Consider the following 16,104-nt stretch of genomic DNA (forward strand, 5'->3'; position numbering starts at 1 on the left):
TACAATTAATATGTATGTGGCATAAGCATGTTGAAAAAGCTCAATAATTTATTTAACTATTATTGTATAACTTCAAAATCAGTGTTAAAATCACAACCCGTTACAATCTCACAACCCAACCCTGTTACATTCAAACGTTACATTCAAACGTAACGGGGTTGAGTGTAACAGGGTTGTGATTTTTTGCACAAAATGGTTGCTACTCCACATGTGGTGAATACCAGGAGAGCACATGGCATGCATGATATTAAGAAAGCATCTACATTTTTTTAATAACAAAGACATTAATAGTAATAGTTTGCTATATTTTTTTCAAGTAACGGTGTTGAGTAATTATGCTTGACTACCATAATATTACATGATAAATGACTGAAAACATAGTACAATGAGGTAGCTACTTGCCTGTTCCTGGTGTTGTGTTTTCCAAAATACTTCAAAGTTGTCACTTCCTGTTTCACATGCTTCTATGGATTAAACCATTATTTTTGTGGGGGGGGGGGAGAATGCTCAGTGTAACAGGGTTGAGGGTTACTGAGGGACAGACTGAATAATGTTATTTTAATGAATAATTATTCATTTATTTTGAAATAAACCATTACCAGCATTAACAGCACAGATGGATGTGTATGTTCATGGAAAAAAGTATGGACTTTTTACAAATTTTCTTAGTCATATCCCAAATACATTTTCATGAAATGCCACGAGGGACATGTCAAAATACATGGTGTCAACTGAAATAACAACATAATGCATAATAAAAAAAAATACATTCATGCAATGTTTTTACACTTTATTAAAGAGGACATTGCAACTGAAATAAATAGCATTTCAAAGCACATTTTGGTAACTGATTAGATAAAAGACACCAGACATCAGAGGGACTCAAATCGGTCCGGATTGATGGAATGACTCAGATGGTACTGAGGCCAGCCTGAGAGGAGAGCTGTAGGAGGGGATGTTGATGGTACTGAGGCCAGCCTGAGAGGAGAACTGTAGGAGGATGTTGATGGTACTGAGGCCAGCCTGAGAGGAGAGCTGTAGGAGGATGTTGATGGTACTGAGGCCAGCCTGAGAGGAGAGCTGTAGGAGGGGATGTTGATGGTACTGAGGCCAGCCTGAGAGGAGAACTGTAGGAGGATGTTGATGGTACTGAGGCCAGCCTGAGAGGAGAGCTGTAGGAGGATGTTGATGGTACTGAGGCCAGCCTGAGAGGAGAGCTGTAGGAGGATGTTGATGGTACTGAGGCCAGCCTGAGAGGAGAGCTGTAGGAGGGGATGTTGATGGTACTGAGGCCAGCCTGAGAGGAGAGCTGTAGGAGGGGATGTTGATGGTACTGAGGCCAGCCTGAGAGGAGAGCTGTAGGAGGGGATGTTGATGGTACTGAGGCCAGCCTGAGAGGAGAGCTGTAGGAGGGGGTGTAGATGGTACTGAGGCCAACCTGAGAGGAGAGCTGTAGGAGCGGGTGTAGATGGTACTGAGGCCAGCCTGAGAGGAGAGCTGTAGGAGGGGATGTTGATGGTACTGAGGCCAGCCTGAGAGGAGAGCTGTAGGAGGGGGTGTAGATGGTACTGAGGCCAGCCTGAGAGGAGAGCTGTAGGAGGGGATGTTGATGGTACTGAGGCCAGCCTGAGAGGAGAGCTGTAGGAGGGGATGTTGATGGTACTGAGGCCAACCTGAGAGGAGAGCTGTAGGAGGGGATGTTGATGGTACTGAGGCCAGCCGGAGAGGAGAGCTGTAGGAGGATGTAGATGGTACTGAGGCCAGCCGGAGAGGAGAGCTGTAGGAGGGGATGTTGATGGTACTGAGGCCAGCCTGAGAGGAGAGCTGGAGGAGGATGTTGATGGTACTGAGGCCAGCCGGAGAGGAGAGCTGTAGGAGGGGATGTTGATGGTACTGAGGCCAACCTGAGAGGAGAACTGTAGGAGGGGATGTTGATGGTACTGAGGCCAGCCTGAGAGGAGAGCTGTAGGAGGGGATGTTGATGGTACTGAGGCCAGCCTGAGAGGAGAGCTGTAGGAGGGGATGTTGATGGTACTGAGGCCAGCCTGAGAGGAGAGCTGTAGGAGGGGGTGTAGATGGTACTGAGGCCAACCTGAGAGGAGAGCTGTAGGAGGGGGTGTAGATGGTACTGAGGCCAGCCTGAGAGGAGAGCTGTAGGAGGGGATGTTGATGGTACTGAGGCCAGCCTGAGAGGAGAGCTGTAGGAGGGGGTGTAGATGGTACTGAGGCCAGCCTGAGAGGAGAGCTGTAGGAGGGGATGTTGATGGTACTGAGGCCAGCCTGAGAGGAGAGCTGTAGGAGGGGATGTTGATGGTACTGAGGCCAACCTGAGAGGAGAGCTGTAGGAGGGGATGTTGATGGTACTGAGGCCAGCCGGAGAGGAGAGCTGTAGGAGGATGTAGATGGTACTGAGGCCAGCCGGAGAGGAGAGCTGTAGGAGGGGATGTTGATGGTACTGAGGCCAGCCTGAGAGGAGAGCTGGAGGAGGATGTTGATGGTACTGAGGCCAGCCGGAGAGGAGAGCTGTAGGAGGGGATGTTGATGGTACTGAGGCCAACCTGAGAGGAGAACTGTAGGAGGGGATGTTGATGGTACTGAGGCCAGCCTGAGAGGAGAGCTGGAGGAGGATGTTGATGGTACTGAGGCCAACCTGAGAGGAGAGCTGTAGGAGGGGATGTTGATGGTACTGAGGCCAGCCAGAGAGGAGAACTGTAGGAGGGGATGTTGATGGTACTGAGGCCAGCCTGAGAGGAGAGCTGTAGGAGGGGATGTAGATGGTACTGAGGCCAGCCTGAGAGGAGAGCTGTAGGAGGGGATGTAGATGGTACTGAGGCCAGCCTGAGAGGAGAGCTGTAGGAGGGGATGTAGATGGTACTGAGGCCAGCCTGAGAGGAGAGCTGTAGGAGGGGATGTAGATGGTACTGAGGCCAGCCTGAGAGGAGAGCTGTAGGAGGGGATGCTGATGGTACTGAGGCCAGCCAGAGAGGAGAGCTGTAGGAGGGGGTGTAGATGGTACTGAGGCCAGCCTGAGAGGAGAGCTGTAGGAGGGGGTGTAGATGGTACTGAGGCCAGCTGGAGAGGAGAGCTGTAGGAGGATGTAGATGGCACTGAGGCCAGCCTGAGAGGAGAGCTGTAGGAGGGGATGTTGATGGTACTGAGGCCAGCCTGAGAGGAGAGCTGTAGGAGGATGTTGATGGTACTGAGGCCAGCCTGAGAGGAGAGCTGTAGGAGGGGATGTTGATGGTACTGAGGCCAGCCTGAGAGGAGAGCTGTAGGAGGGGATGTTGATGGTACTGAGGCCAGCCTGAGAGGAGAGCTGTAGGAGGGGATGTTGATGGTACTGAGGCCAGCCGGAGAGGAGAGCTGTAGGAGGGGGTGTAGATGGTACTGAGGCCAGCCTGAGAGGAGAGCTGTAGGAGGGGATGTTGATGGTACTGAGGCCAGCCTGAGAGGAGAGCTGTAGGAGGGGATGTTGATGGTACTGAGGCCAGCCTGAGAGGAGAGCTGTAGGAGGGGATGTTGATGGTACTGAGGCCAGCCTGAGAGGAGAGCTGTAGGAGGGGATGTTGATGGTACTGAGGCCAACCTGAGAGGAGAGCTGTAGGAGGGGATGTTGATGGTACTGAGGCCAGCCGGAGAGGAGAGCTGTAGGAGGATGTAGATGGTACTGAGGCCAGCCTGAGAGGAGAACTGTAGGAGGATGTTGATGGTACTGAGGCCAGCCTGAGAGGAGAGCTGTAGGAGGGGATGTTGATGGTACTGAGGCCAGCCTGAGAGGAGAGCTGTAGGAGGGGGTGTAGATGGTACTGAGGCCAGCCTGAGAGGAGAGCTGTAGGAGGATGTTGATGGTACTGAGGCCAGCCTGAGAGGAGAGCTGTAGGATGGGGTGTAGATGGTACTGAGGCCAGCCTGAGAGGAGAGCTGTAGGAGGATGTTGATGGTACTGAGGCCAGCCTGAGAGGAGAGCTGTAGGAGGGGATGTTGATGGTACTGAGGCCAGCCTGAGAGGAGAACTGTAGGAGGGGATGTTGATGGTACTGAGGCCAGCCTGAGAGGAGAGCTGTAGGAGGGGATGGTGATGGTACTGATGCCAGCCTGAGAGGAGAGCTGTAGGAGGGGATGTTGATGGTACTGAGGCCAGCCTGAGAGGAGAGCTGTAGGAGGGGATGTTGATGGTACTGAGGCCAGCCGGAGAGGAGAGCTGTAGGAGGGGGTGTAGATGGTACTGAGGCCAGCCTGAGAGGAGAGCTGTAGGAGGGGATGTTGATGGTACTGAGGCCAGCCTGAGAGGAGAGCTGTATCAGGATGTTGATGGTACTGAGGCCAGCCTGAGAGGAGAGCTGTAGGAGGATGTTGATGGTACTGAGGCCAGCCTGAGAGGAGAGCTGTAGCAGGATGTTGATGGTACTGAGGCCAGCCTGAGAGGAGAGCTGTAGGAGGGGATGTTGATGGTACTGAGGCCAACCTGAGAGGAGAGCTGTAGGAGGATGTAGATGGTACTGAGGCCAGCCTGAGAGGAGAGCTGTAGGAGGATGTAGATGGTACTGAGGCCAGCCTGAGAGGAGAGCTGTAGGAGGGGATGTTGATGGTACTGAGGCCAGCCTGAGAGGAGAGCTGTAGGAGGGGATGTTGATGGTACTGAGGCCAGCCTGAGAGGAGAGCTGTAGGAGGGGATGTTGATGGTACTGAGGCCAGCCTGAGAGGAGAGCTGTAGGAGGATGTTGATGGTACTGAGGCCAGCCTGAGAGGAGAGCTGTAGGAGGATGTAGATGGTACTGAGGCCAGCCTGAGAGGAGAGCTGTAGGAGGGGATGCTGATGGTACTGAGGCCAGCCAGAGAGGAGAGCTGTAGGAGGGGGTATATGGTACTGAGGCCAGCCTGAGAGGAGAGCTGTAGGAGTGGGTGTAGATGGTACTGAGGCCAGCTGGAGAGGAGAGCTGTAGGAGGATGTAGATGGCACTGAGGCCAGCCTGAGAGGAGAGCTGTAGGAGGGGATGTAGATGGTACTGAGGCCAACCTGAGAGGAGAGCTGTAGGAGGGGATGTTGATGGTACTGAGGCCAGCCTGAGAGGAGAGCTGTAGGAGGATGTTGATGGTACTGAGGCCAGCCTGAGAGGAGAGCTGTAGGAGGGGATGTTGATGGTACTGAGGCCAGCCTGAGAGGAGAGCTGTAGGAGGGGATGTTGATGGTACTGAGGCCAGCCTGAGAGGAGAGCTGTAGGAGGGGATGTTGATGGTACTGAGGCCAGCCGGAGAGGAGAGCTGTAGGAGGGGGTGTAGATGGTACTGAGGCCAGCCTGAGAGGAGAGCTGTAGGAGGGGATGTTGATGGTACTGAGGCCAGCCTGAGAGGAGAGCTGTAGGAGGGGATGGTGATGGTACTGAGGCCAGCCTGAGAGGAGAGCTGTAGGAGGGGATGTTGATGGTACTGAGGCCAGCCTGAGAGGAGAGCTGTAGGAGGGGATGTTGATGGTACTGAGGCCAGCCTGAGAGGAGAGCTGTAGCAGGATGTTGATGGTACTGAGGCCAGCCTGAGAGGAGAGCTGTAGGAGGGGATGTTGATGGTACTGAGGCCAGCCTGAGAGGAGAACTGTAGGAGGATGTTGATGGTACTGAGGCCAGCCTGAGAGGAGAGCTGTAGGAGGGGATGTTGATGGTACTGAGGCCAGCCTGAGAGGAGAGCTGTAGGAGGGGATGTTGATGGTACTGAGGCCAGCCTGAGAGGAGAGCTGTAGGAGGGGATGTTGATGGTACTGAGGCCAGCCTGAGAGGAGAGCTGTAGGAGGATGTTGATGGTACTGAGGCCAGCCTGAGAGGAGAGCTGTAGGAGGGGATGTTGATGGTACTGAGGCCAGCCTGAGAGGAGAGCTGTAGGAGGGGGTGTAGATGGTACTGAGGCCAGCCTGAGAGGAGAGCTGTAGGAGGATGTTGATGGTACTGAGGCCAGCCTGAGAGGAGAGCTGTAGGAGGGGGTGTAGATGGTACTGAGGCCAGCCTGAGAGGAGAGCTGTAGGAGGATGTTGATGGTACTGAGGCCAGCCTGAGAGGAGAGCTGTAGGAGGGGATGTTGATGGTACTGAGGCCAGCCTGAGAGGAGAGCTGTAGGAGGATGTTGATGGTACTGAGGCCAGCCTGAGAGGAGAGCTGTAGGAGGGGATGTTGATGGTACTGAGGCCAGCCTGAGAGGAGAACTGTAGGAGGGGATGTTGATGGTACTGAGGCCAGCCTGAGAGGAGAGCTGTAGGAGGGGATGTTGATGGTACTGAGGCCAGCCTGAGAGGAGAGCTGTAGGAGGGGATGTTGATGGTACTGAGGCCAGCCTGAGAGGAGAGCTGTAGGAGGGGATGTTGATGGTACTGAGGCCAGCCTGAGAGGAGAGCTGTATCAGGATGTTGATGGTACTGAGGCCAACCTGAGAGGAGAGCTGTAGGAGGGGATGTTGATGGTACTGAGGCCAGCCTGAGAGGAGAGCTGTAGGAGGGGATGTTGATGGTACTGAGGCCAACCTGAGAGGAGAGCTGTAGGAGGATGTAGATGGTACTGAGGCCAGCCTGAGAGGAGAGCTGTAGGAGGATGTAGATGGTACTGAGGCCAGCCTGAGAGGAGAGCTGTAGGAGGGGATGTTGATGGTACCGAGGCCAGCCTGAGAGGAGAGCTGTAGGAGGGGATGTTGATGGTACTGAGGCCAGCCTGAGAGGAGAGCTGTAGGAGGGGATGTTGATGGTACTGAGGCCAGCCTGAGAGGAGAGCTGTAGGAGGATGTTGATGGTACTGAGGCCAGCCTGAGAGGAGAGCTGTAGGAGGATGTAGATGGTACTGAGGCCAGCCTGAGAGGAGAGCTGTAGGAGGGGATGTTGATGGTACTGAGGCCAGCCTGAGAGGAGAGCTGTAGGAGGGGATGTTGATGGTACTGAGGCCAGCCTGAGAGGAGAGCTGTAGGAGGGGGTGTAGATGGTACTTAGGCCAGCCTGAGAGGAGAGCTGTAGGAGGGGATGTTGATGGTACTGAGGCCAGCCTGAGAGGAGAGCTGTAGGAGGGGATGTTGATGGTACTGAGGCCAGCCTGAGAGGAGAGCTGTAGGAGGATGTTGATGGTACTGAGGCCAGCCTGAGAGGAGAGCTGTAGGAGGATGTTGATGGTACTGAGGCCAGCCTGAGAGGAGAGCTGTAGGAGGATGTTGATGGTACTGAGGCCAGCCTGAGAGGAGAGCTGTAGGAGGGGATGCTGATGGTACTGAGGCCAGCCTGAGAGGAGAGCTGTATCAGGATGTTGATGGTACTGAGGCCAACCTGAGAGGAGAGCTGTAGGAGGGGATGTTGATGGTACTGAGGCCAGCCTGAGAGGAGAGCTGTAGGAGGATGTAGATGGTACTGAGGCCAGCCTGAGAGGAGAGCTGTAGGAGGGGATGTTGATGGTACTGAGGCCAACCTGAGAGGAGAGCTGTAGGAGGGGATGTTGATGGTACTGAGGCCAGCCTGAGAGGAGAGCTGTAGGAGGATGTAGATGGTACTGAGGCCAGCCTGAGAGGAGAGCTGTAGGAGGGGATGTTGATGGTACTGAGGCCAGCCTGAGAGGAGAGCTGTAGGAGGGGATGTTGATGGTACTGAGGCCAGCCTGAGAGGAGAGCTGTAGGAGGGGGTGTAGATGGTACTGAGGCCAGCCTGAGAGGAGAGCTGTAGGAGGGGATGTTGATGGTACTGAGGCCAGCCTGAGAGGAGAGCTGTAGGAGGGGATGTTGATGGTACTGAGGCCAGCCTGAGAGGAGAGCTGTAGGAGGATGTTGATGGTACTGAGGCCAGCCTGAGAGGAGAGCTGTAGGAGGATGTTGATGGTACTGAGGCCAGCCTGAGAGGAGAGCTGTAGGAGGATGTTGATGGTACTGAGGCCAGCCTGAGAGGAGAGCTGTAGGAGGGGATGTTGATGGTACTGAGGCCAGCCTGAGAGGAGAGCTGTAGGAGGGGATGTTGATGGTACTGAGGCCAGCCTGAGAGGAGAGCTGTAGGAGGGGATGTTGATGGTACTGAGGCCAGCCTGAGAGGAGAGCTGTAGGAGGATGTTGATGGTACTGAGGCCAGCCTGAGAGGAGAGCTGGAGGAGGGGATGTTGATGGTACTGAGGCCAGCCTGAGAGGAGAGCTGTAGGAGGGGATGTTGATGGTACTGAGGCCAGCCTGAGAGGAGAGCTGTAGCAGGATGTTGATGGTACTGAGGCCAGCCTGAGAGGAGAGCTGTAGGAGGGGATGTTGATGGTACTGAGGCCAGCCTGAGAGGAGAGCTGTATCAGGATGTTGATGGTACTGAGGCCAGCCTGAGAGGAGAGCTGTATCAGGATGTTGATGGTACTGAGGCCAGCCTGAGAGGAGAGCTGTAGGAGGGGATGTTGATGGTACTGAGGCCAGCCGGAGAGGAGAGCTGTAGGAGGGGATGTTGATGGTACTGAGGCCAGCCGGAGAGGAGAGCTGTAGGAGGGGATGTTGATGGTACTGAGGCCAGCCTGAGAGGAGAGCTGTAGGAGGATGTTGATGGTACTGAGGCCAGCCGGAGAGGAGAGCTGTAGGAGGGGATGTTGATGGTACTGAGGCCAGCCTGAGAGGAGAGCTGTAGGAGGGGATGTTGATGGTACTGAGGCCAGCCTGAGAGGAGAGCTGTAGGAGGGGATGTTGATGGTACTGAGGCCAGCCTGAGAGGAGAGCTGTAGGAGGGGATGTTGATGGTACTGAGGCCAGCCTGAAAGGAGAGCTGTAGGAGGGGATGTTGATGGTACTGAGGCCAGCCTGAGAGGAGAGCTGTAGGAGGGGATGTTGATGGTACTGAGGCCAGCCTGAGAGGAGAGCTGGAGGAGGATGTTGATGGTACTGAGGCCAGCCTGAGAGGAGAGCTGTAGGAGGATGTTGATGGTACTGAGGCCAGCCTGAGAGGAGAGCTGTAGGAGGGGATGTTGATGGTACTGAGGCCAGCCTGAGAGGAGAGCTGTAGCAGGATGTTGATGGTACTGAGGCCAGCCTGAGAGGAGAGCTGTAGGAGGATGTTGATGGTACTGAGGCCAGCCTGAGAGGAGAGCTGTAGGAGGGGATGTTGATGGTACTGAGGCCAGCCTGAGAGGAGAGCTGGAGGAGGATGTTGATGGTACTGAGGCCAGCCTGAGAGGAGAGCTGTAGGAGGGGATGTTGATGGTACTGAGGCCAGCCTGAGAGGAGAGCTGTAGGAGGGGATGTTGATGGTACTGAGGCCAGCCTGAGATGAGAGCTGTAGGAGGGGATGTTGATGGTACTGAGGCCAGCCTGAGAGGAGAGCTGTAGGAGGGGATGTTGATGGTACTGAGGCCAACCTGAGAGGAGAGCTGTAGGAGGGGATGTTGATGGTACTGAGGCCAGCCTGAGAGGAGAGCTGTAGGAGGGGATGTTGATGGTACTGAGGCCAGCCTGAGAGGAGAGCTGTAGGAGGATGTAGATGGTACTGAGGCCAGCCTGAGAGGAGAGCTGTAGGAGGATGTTGATGGTACTGAGGCCAGCCTGAGAGGAGAGCTGTAGGAGGATGTTGATGGTACTGAGGCCAGCCTGAGAGGAGAGCTGTAGGAGGGGATGCTGATGGTACTGAGGCCAGCCTGAGAGGAGAGCTGTAGGAGGGGATGTTGATGGTACTGAGGCCAGCCTGAGAGGAGAGCTGTATCAGGATGTTGATGGTACTGAGGCCAACCTGAGAGGAGAGCTGTAGGAGGGGATGTTGATGGTACTGAGGCCAGCCTGAGAGGAGAGCTGTAGGAGGATGTAGATGGTACTGAGGCCAGCCTGAGAGGAGAGCTGTAGGAGGGGATGTTGATGGTACTGAGGCCAACCTGAGAGGAGAGCTGTAGGAGGGGATGTTGATGGTACTGAGGCCAGCCTGAGAGGAGAGCTGTAGGAGGATGTAGATGGTACTGAGGCCAGCCTGAGAGGAGAGCTGTAGAAGGGGATGTTGATGGTACTGAGGCCAGCCTGAGAGGAGAGCTGTAGGAGGGGATGTTGATGGTACTGAGGCCAGCCTGAGAGGAGAGCTGTAGGAGGGGGTGTAGATGGTACTGAGGCCAGCCTGAGAGGAGAGCTGTAGGAGGGGATGTTGATGGTACTGAGGCCAGCCTGAGAGGAGAGCTGTAGGAGGGGATGTTGATGGTACTGAGGCCAGCCTGAGAGGAGAGCTGTAGGAGGATGTTGATGGTACTGAGGCCAGCCTGAGAGGAGAGCTGTAGGAGGATGTTGATGGTACTGAGGCCAGCCTGAGAGGAGAGCTGTAGGAGGATGTTGATGGTACTGAGGCCAGCCTGAGAGGAGAGCTGTAGGAGGGGATGCTGATGGTACTGAGGCCAGCCTGAGAGGAGAGCTGTAGGAGGGGATGTTGATGGTACTGAGGCCAGCCTGAGAGGAGAGCTGTATCAGGATGTTGATGGTACTGAGGCCAACCTGAGAGGAGAGCTGTAGGAGGGGATGTTGATGGTACTGAGGCCAGCCTGAGAGGAGAGCTGTAGGAGGATGTAGATGGTACTGAGGCCAGCCTGAGAGGAGAGCTGTAGGAGGGGATGTTGATGGTACTGAGGCCAACCTGAGAGGAGAGCTGTAGGAGGGGATGTTGATGGTACTGAGGCCAGCCTGAGAGGAGAGCTGTAGGAGGGGATGTTGATGGTACTGAGGCCAACCTGAGAGGAGAGCTGTAGGAGGGGATGTTGATGGTACTGAGGCCAGCCTGAGAGGAGAGCTGTAGGAGGGGATGTTGATGGTACTGAGGCCAGCCTGAGAGGAGAGCTGTAGGAGGGGATGTTGATGGTACTGAGGCCAGCCTGAGAGGAGAGCTGTAGGAGGATGTTGATGGTACTGAGGCCAGCCTGAGAGGAGAGCTGGAGGAGGGGATGTTGATGGTACTGAGGCCAGCCTGAGAGGAGAGCTGTAGGAGGGGATGTTGATGGTACTGAGGCCAGCCTGAGAGGAGAGCTGTAGCAGGATGTTGATGGTACTGAGGCCAGCCTGAGAGGATAGCTGTAGGAGGGGATGTTGATGGTACTGAGGCCAGCCTGAGAGGAGAGCTGTATTAGGATGTTGATGGTACTGAGGCCAGCCTGAGAGGAGAGCTGTATCAGGATGTTGATGGTACTGAGGCCAGCCTGAGAGGAGAGCTGTAGGAGGGGATGTTGATGGTACTGAGGCCAGCCGGAGAGGAGAGCTGTAGGAGGGGATGTTGATGGTACTGAGGCCAGCCGGAGAGGAGAGCTGTAGGAGGGGATGTTGATGGTACTGAGGCCAGCCTGAGAGGAGAGCTGTAGGAGGATGTTGATGGTACTGAGGCCAGCCGGAGAGGAGAGCTGTAGGAGGGGATGTTGATGGTACTGAGGCCAGCCTGAGAGGAGAGCTGTAGGAGGGGATGTTGATGGTACTGAGGCCAGCCTGAGAGGAGAGCTGTAGGAGGGGATGTTGATGGTACTGAGGCCAGCCTGAGAGGAGAGCTGTAGGAGGGGATGTTGATGGTACTGAGGCCAGCCTGAGAGGAGAGCTGTAGGAGGGGATGTTGATGGTACTGAGGCCAGCCTGAGAGGAGAGCTGTAGGAGGGGATGTTGATGGTACTGAGGCCAGCCTGAGAGGAGAGCTGGAGGAGGATGTTGATGGTACTGAGGCCAGCCTGAGAGGAGAGCTGTAGGAGGATGTTGATGGTACTGAGGCCAGCCTGAGAGGAGAGCTGTAGGAGGGGATGTTGATGGTACTGAGGCCAGCCTGAGAGGAGAGCTGTAGCAGGATGTTGATGGTACTGAGGCCAGCCTGAGAGGAGAGCTGTAGGAGGATGTTGATGGTACTGAGGCCAGCCTGAGAGGAGAGCTGTAGGAGGGGATGTTGATGGTACTGAGGCCAGCCTGAGAGGAGAGCTGGAGGAGGATGTTGATGGTACTGAGGCCAGCCTGAGAGGAGAGCTGTAGGAGGGGATGTTGATGGTACTGAGGCCAGCCTGAGAGGAGAGCTGTAGGAGGGGATGTTGATGGTACTGAGGCCAGCCTGAGAGGAGAGCTGTAGGAGGGGATGTTGATGGTACTGAGGCCAGCCTGAGAGGAGAGCTGTAGGAGGGGATGTTGATGGTACTGAGGCCAACCTGAGAGGAGAGCTGTAGGAGGGGATGTTGATGGTACTGAGGCCAGCCTGAGAGGAGAGCTGTAGGAGGATGTAGATGGTACTGAGGCCAGCCTGAGAGGAGAGCTGTAGGAGGATGTTGATGGTACTGAGGCCAGCCTGAGAGGAGAGCTGTAGGAGGATGTTGATGGTACTGAGGCCAGCCTGAGAGGAGAGCTGTAGGAGGGGATGCTGATGGTACTGAGGCCAGCCTGAGAGGAGAGCTGTAGGAGGGGATGTTGATGGTACTGAGGCCAGCCTGAGAGGAGAGCTGTATCAGGATGTTGATGGTACTGAGGCCAACCTGAGAGGAGAGCTGTAGGAGGGGATGTTGATGGTACTGAGGCCAGCCTGAGAGGAGAGCTGTAGGAGGATGTAGATGGTACTGAGGCCAGCCTGAGAGGAGAGCTGTAGGAGGGGATGTTGATGGTACTGAGGCCAACCTGAGAGGAGAGCTGTAGGAGGGGATGTTGATGGTACTGAGGCCAGCCTGAGAGGAGAGCTGTAGGAGGATGTAGATGGTACTGAGGCCAGCCTGAGAGGAGAGCTGTAGGAGGGGATGTTGATGGTACTGAGGCCAGCCTGAGAGGAGAGCTGTAGGAGGGGATGTTGATGGTACTGAGGCCAGCCTGAGAGGAGAGCTGTAGGAGGGGGTGTAGATGGTACTGAGGCCAGCCTGAGAGGAGAGCTGTAGGAGGGGATGTTGATGGTACTGAGGCCAGCCTGAGAGGAGAGCTGTAGGAGGGGATGTTGATGGTACTGAGGCCAGCCTGAGAGGAGAGCTGTAGGAGGATGTTGATGGTACTGAGGCCAGCCTGAGAGGAGAGCTGTAGGAGGGGATGTTGATGGTACTGAGGCCAACCTGAGAGGAGAGCTGTAGGAGGGGATGTTGATGGTACTGAGGCCAGCCTGAGAGGAGAGCTGTAGGAGGGGATGTTGATGGTACTGAGGCCAACCTGAGAGGAGAGCTGTAGGAGGGGATGTTGATGGTACTGAGGCCAGCCTGAGAGGAGAGCTGTAGGAGGGGATGTTGATGGTACTGAGGCCAGCCTGAGAGGAGAGCTGTAGGAGGGGATGTTGATGGTACTGAGGCCAGCCTGAGAGGAGAGCTGTAGGAGGATGTTGATGGTACTGAGGCCAGCCTGAGAGGAGAGCTGGAGGAGGGGATGTTGATGGTACTGAGGCCAGCCTGAGAGGAGAGCTGTAGGAGGGGATGTTGATGGTACTGAGGCCAGCCTGAGAGGAGAGCTGTAGCAGGATGTTGATGGTACTGAGGCCAGCCTGAGAGGATAGCTGTAGGAGGGGATGTTGATGGTACTGAGGCCAGCCTGAGAGGAGAGCTGTATCAGGATGTTGATGGTACTGAGGCCAGCCTGAGAGGAGAGCTGTATCAGGATGTTGATGGTACTGAGGCCAGCCTGAGAGGAGAGCTGTAGGAGGGGATGTTGATGGACACCGCATTGCATTGGGAGGGTCTCAGATGTTAAATCATTATAGACCATGCAGTGTGTTCTATCAGTTAAATAAGATTTAAACCAAGCGAGTGCGACAATGGGTAGATGGCAACTCATCGCGTCTGCTGTGTTCAGAGACGGCAACCTTGAGGCATATTCTGTCTGGCTATAAGACTAGTCTTTCTCAAGGTCGGTATACATGGTGACATAACCAGGTTTGGACAAGCTTAGCAGCAGGAATTGAAAGCAGAAGAGTACTGGTGAATTCAGCATGTAATTGGGTGGAAAGTGCAGCCAGTCAATGTGTCTATGAGGGAGACAAATGTAGAGGAGGTCGGTTTTTAGACAGACATGAGCCAGACCAGCTAAAGGGAGCAAATGATTGGCAGATGCATGTAGATTTGGGAGGAAAACGTGTTCCACAAGAAATACTGTACTTAGCACTAACTTGAGCCAGCTTATCATCTACAAGTCAGCGGAATGAGCGGATTGTTTATTTTATAGAATTGACGGTGCCCTGGGAGGATTCAGTAGAGGAGGCTTATGAAAGGAAAAAAGCTTAGATATGCAGATTTGGCAGCAGAAACTGAACAGAGATGGGTTTGTCCTCTAGAAGTGGGATGCAGAAGGTACATAGCACGGCCAACTACATCACTGTTTATCAGACCAGCACACCCAGGTTCCTGGATATTTTAGGGAAAACATTGTTCCTATTGATCACTATTGTATTTGGCCTAGGTATAAAAACTGTTGGCAGAGCACTTACATTGTTTGAAATGTTAATTTTGTCGGTGCATGAATCTATGTCAAGCAATTACTTTCCAACACTAGTTGAGCATTTGCCATTGTGAAAAGTTACATTTGATCCATTTTCAGGCATGCCTCATCAATCTTCCCCTATGGTGTTTCCCCATTCATGCTGCAGGATATTTCCTAATTTCCCTACCTGTACATTTAATATTATACGTAAGTGTCCTAAAACTAAGAGGTAATGACTATTTCTGGGCAACACAGTAGTTTATGAACTATCGATTTTTCTATACATATCGATTCTGAATATTTAAAACAGTTTCAATACTCAGTTCCCGCAATATCGATATTTAATTATTCATAACAAAAAATTACAAAAAATTGTATAAGGAAGTTGCATTGTTTATTCCAATACCTGTAATAGTACAGTAGTCACACACACACACACACACACACACACACACACACACACACACACACACACACACACACACACACACACACACACACACACACACACACACACACAACACACACACACACAACACACACACACACACACATGTGCATTCAGTTAAGTTGGAATATGACTGTAATGCAAACAGTTCAGTTTGTCAGGTACATGCAACACAGATTACAGTGTTTACACTCACTGCAATAAAAATTATTGAAGTGAGATGAACAGTTATTTTTAAATGTTATAAACAAATGGTTTTAAAAGTGTTATATTTATCTTCTCTTAAAGTACCAGAGAGAAGATGAGGAGAATCAACCAGCAACAAAAGCAAAATTAAAAAAAATATATATATATTTTATCTTTTTTTTCTTCTTTTTTTTTGTACATTTTAAGATTGGACCTTTTTCCCTGTGTATCGAAAATGGTATTGAATATCGATACTTTTCAAGGTATCGTATCGAAGTTCGAAATTTCAGTATCGTGACAACACTATTATGAACAAACACCATCTAATCGGCCGAGTTTGTTTTGCCCCAAAAGAGGCGTGGTGTGACCAAAAGCGGCGTGGTGTGACCAAAAGCGGCGTGGTGTGACCAAAAGAGGCGTGGTGTGACCCAAAAGAGGCTTGGTGTGACCAAAAGAGTCGTGGTGTGACCAAAAAAGGCGTGGCGTGACCAAAATAGAGGTGGGGTGATCAAAATTCAGTGCAGATGACGTATTACCAGTCTGATCAATTTGGGAACGTTGGGGATTTGTGGGTGGAGTTGGCGAAAGGCTGTAAAGGAGTTATTGGAAGAGGCATTGTGGGTTTTCTCTTGTTTCTGTTTCATGTGTGATATTGTTATCAGGAGTTTCGACATGCGGATATGATAACACAGTGAGAGCTACTGTAGCATGGAGGTGGGTGGTTCTGGGATGCTGGAACTGACTGTTGAGCCTTCCCGAGGTGTCATGGGCCTTGACAAAACACCAGTGAAGGGAGGAGGTGCCCACGTAATAACCCTGGTATCTACACGTTGGGTTGTGGTTGCCATTTGGAGCCATGTGGTAAGTAGGGTATGTAGCATCGGCATTGTCATACCTGGAGCTCACAACCTCTGTTGAAGTTGGCAACGCTGTTCTGGGGGCCATTGTGAGCCATGTGACACATTTGTCGTGTGTAGTTCCAGAGTATAATTATTTACAGGCTTGTTAGATTCTCTTTGGCAATGGGATTGGGTTTCTTCAATGAGCACTTATCCTTATCATTAGGGCACATGTATATTGTGTTTTATTATAGTTAGCTCTCTCTCTCTCTCTCTCTCTCTCTCTCTCTCTCTCTC

General features: G+C 53.0%; 1 protein-coding gene across 1 annotated transcript in view; it reads left to right on the plus strand.

Moving 5' to 3' along the window:
* The window catches only part of LOC311229460 (spondin-1-like), a gene marked incomplete at its 3' end in the record, with an annotated part of 239,998 nt that overhangs the window by 133,818 nt on the left and 90,076 nt on the right, over positions 1-16,104 (plus strand).

Source organism: Notolepis coatsorum, assembly GCF_963971535.1.
Source record: "Notolepis coatsorum genome assembly, chromosome: 6".
Classification (NCBI taxonomy): domain Eukaryota; kingdom Metazoa; phylum Chordata; class Actinopteri; order Aulopiformes; family Paralepididae; genus Notolepis; species Notolepis coatsorum.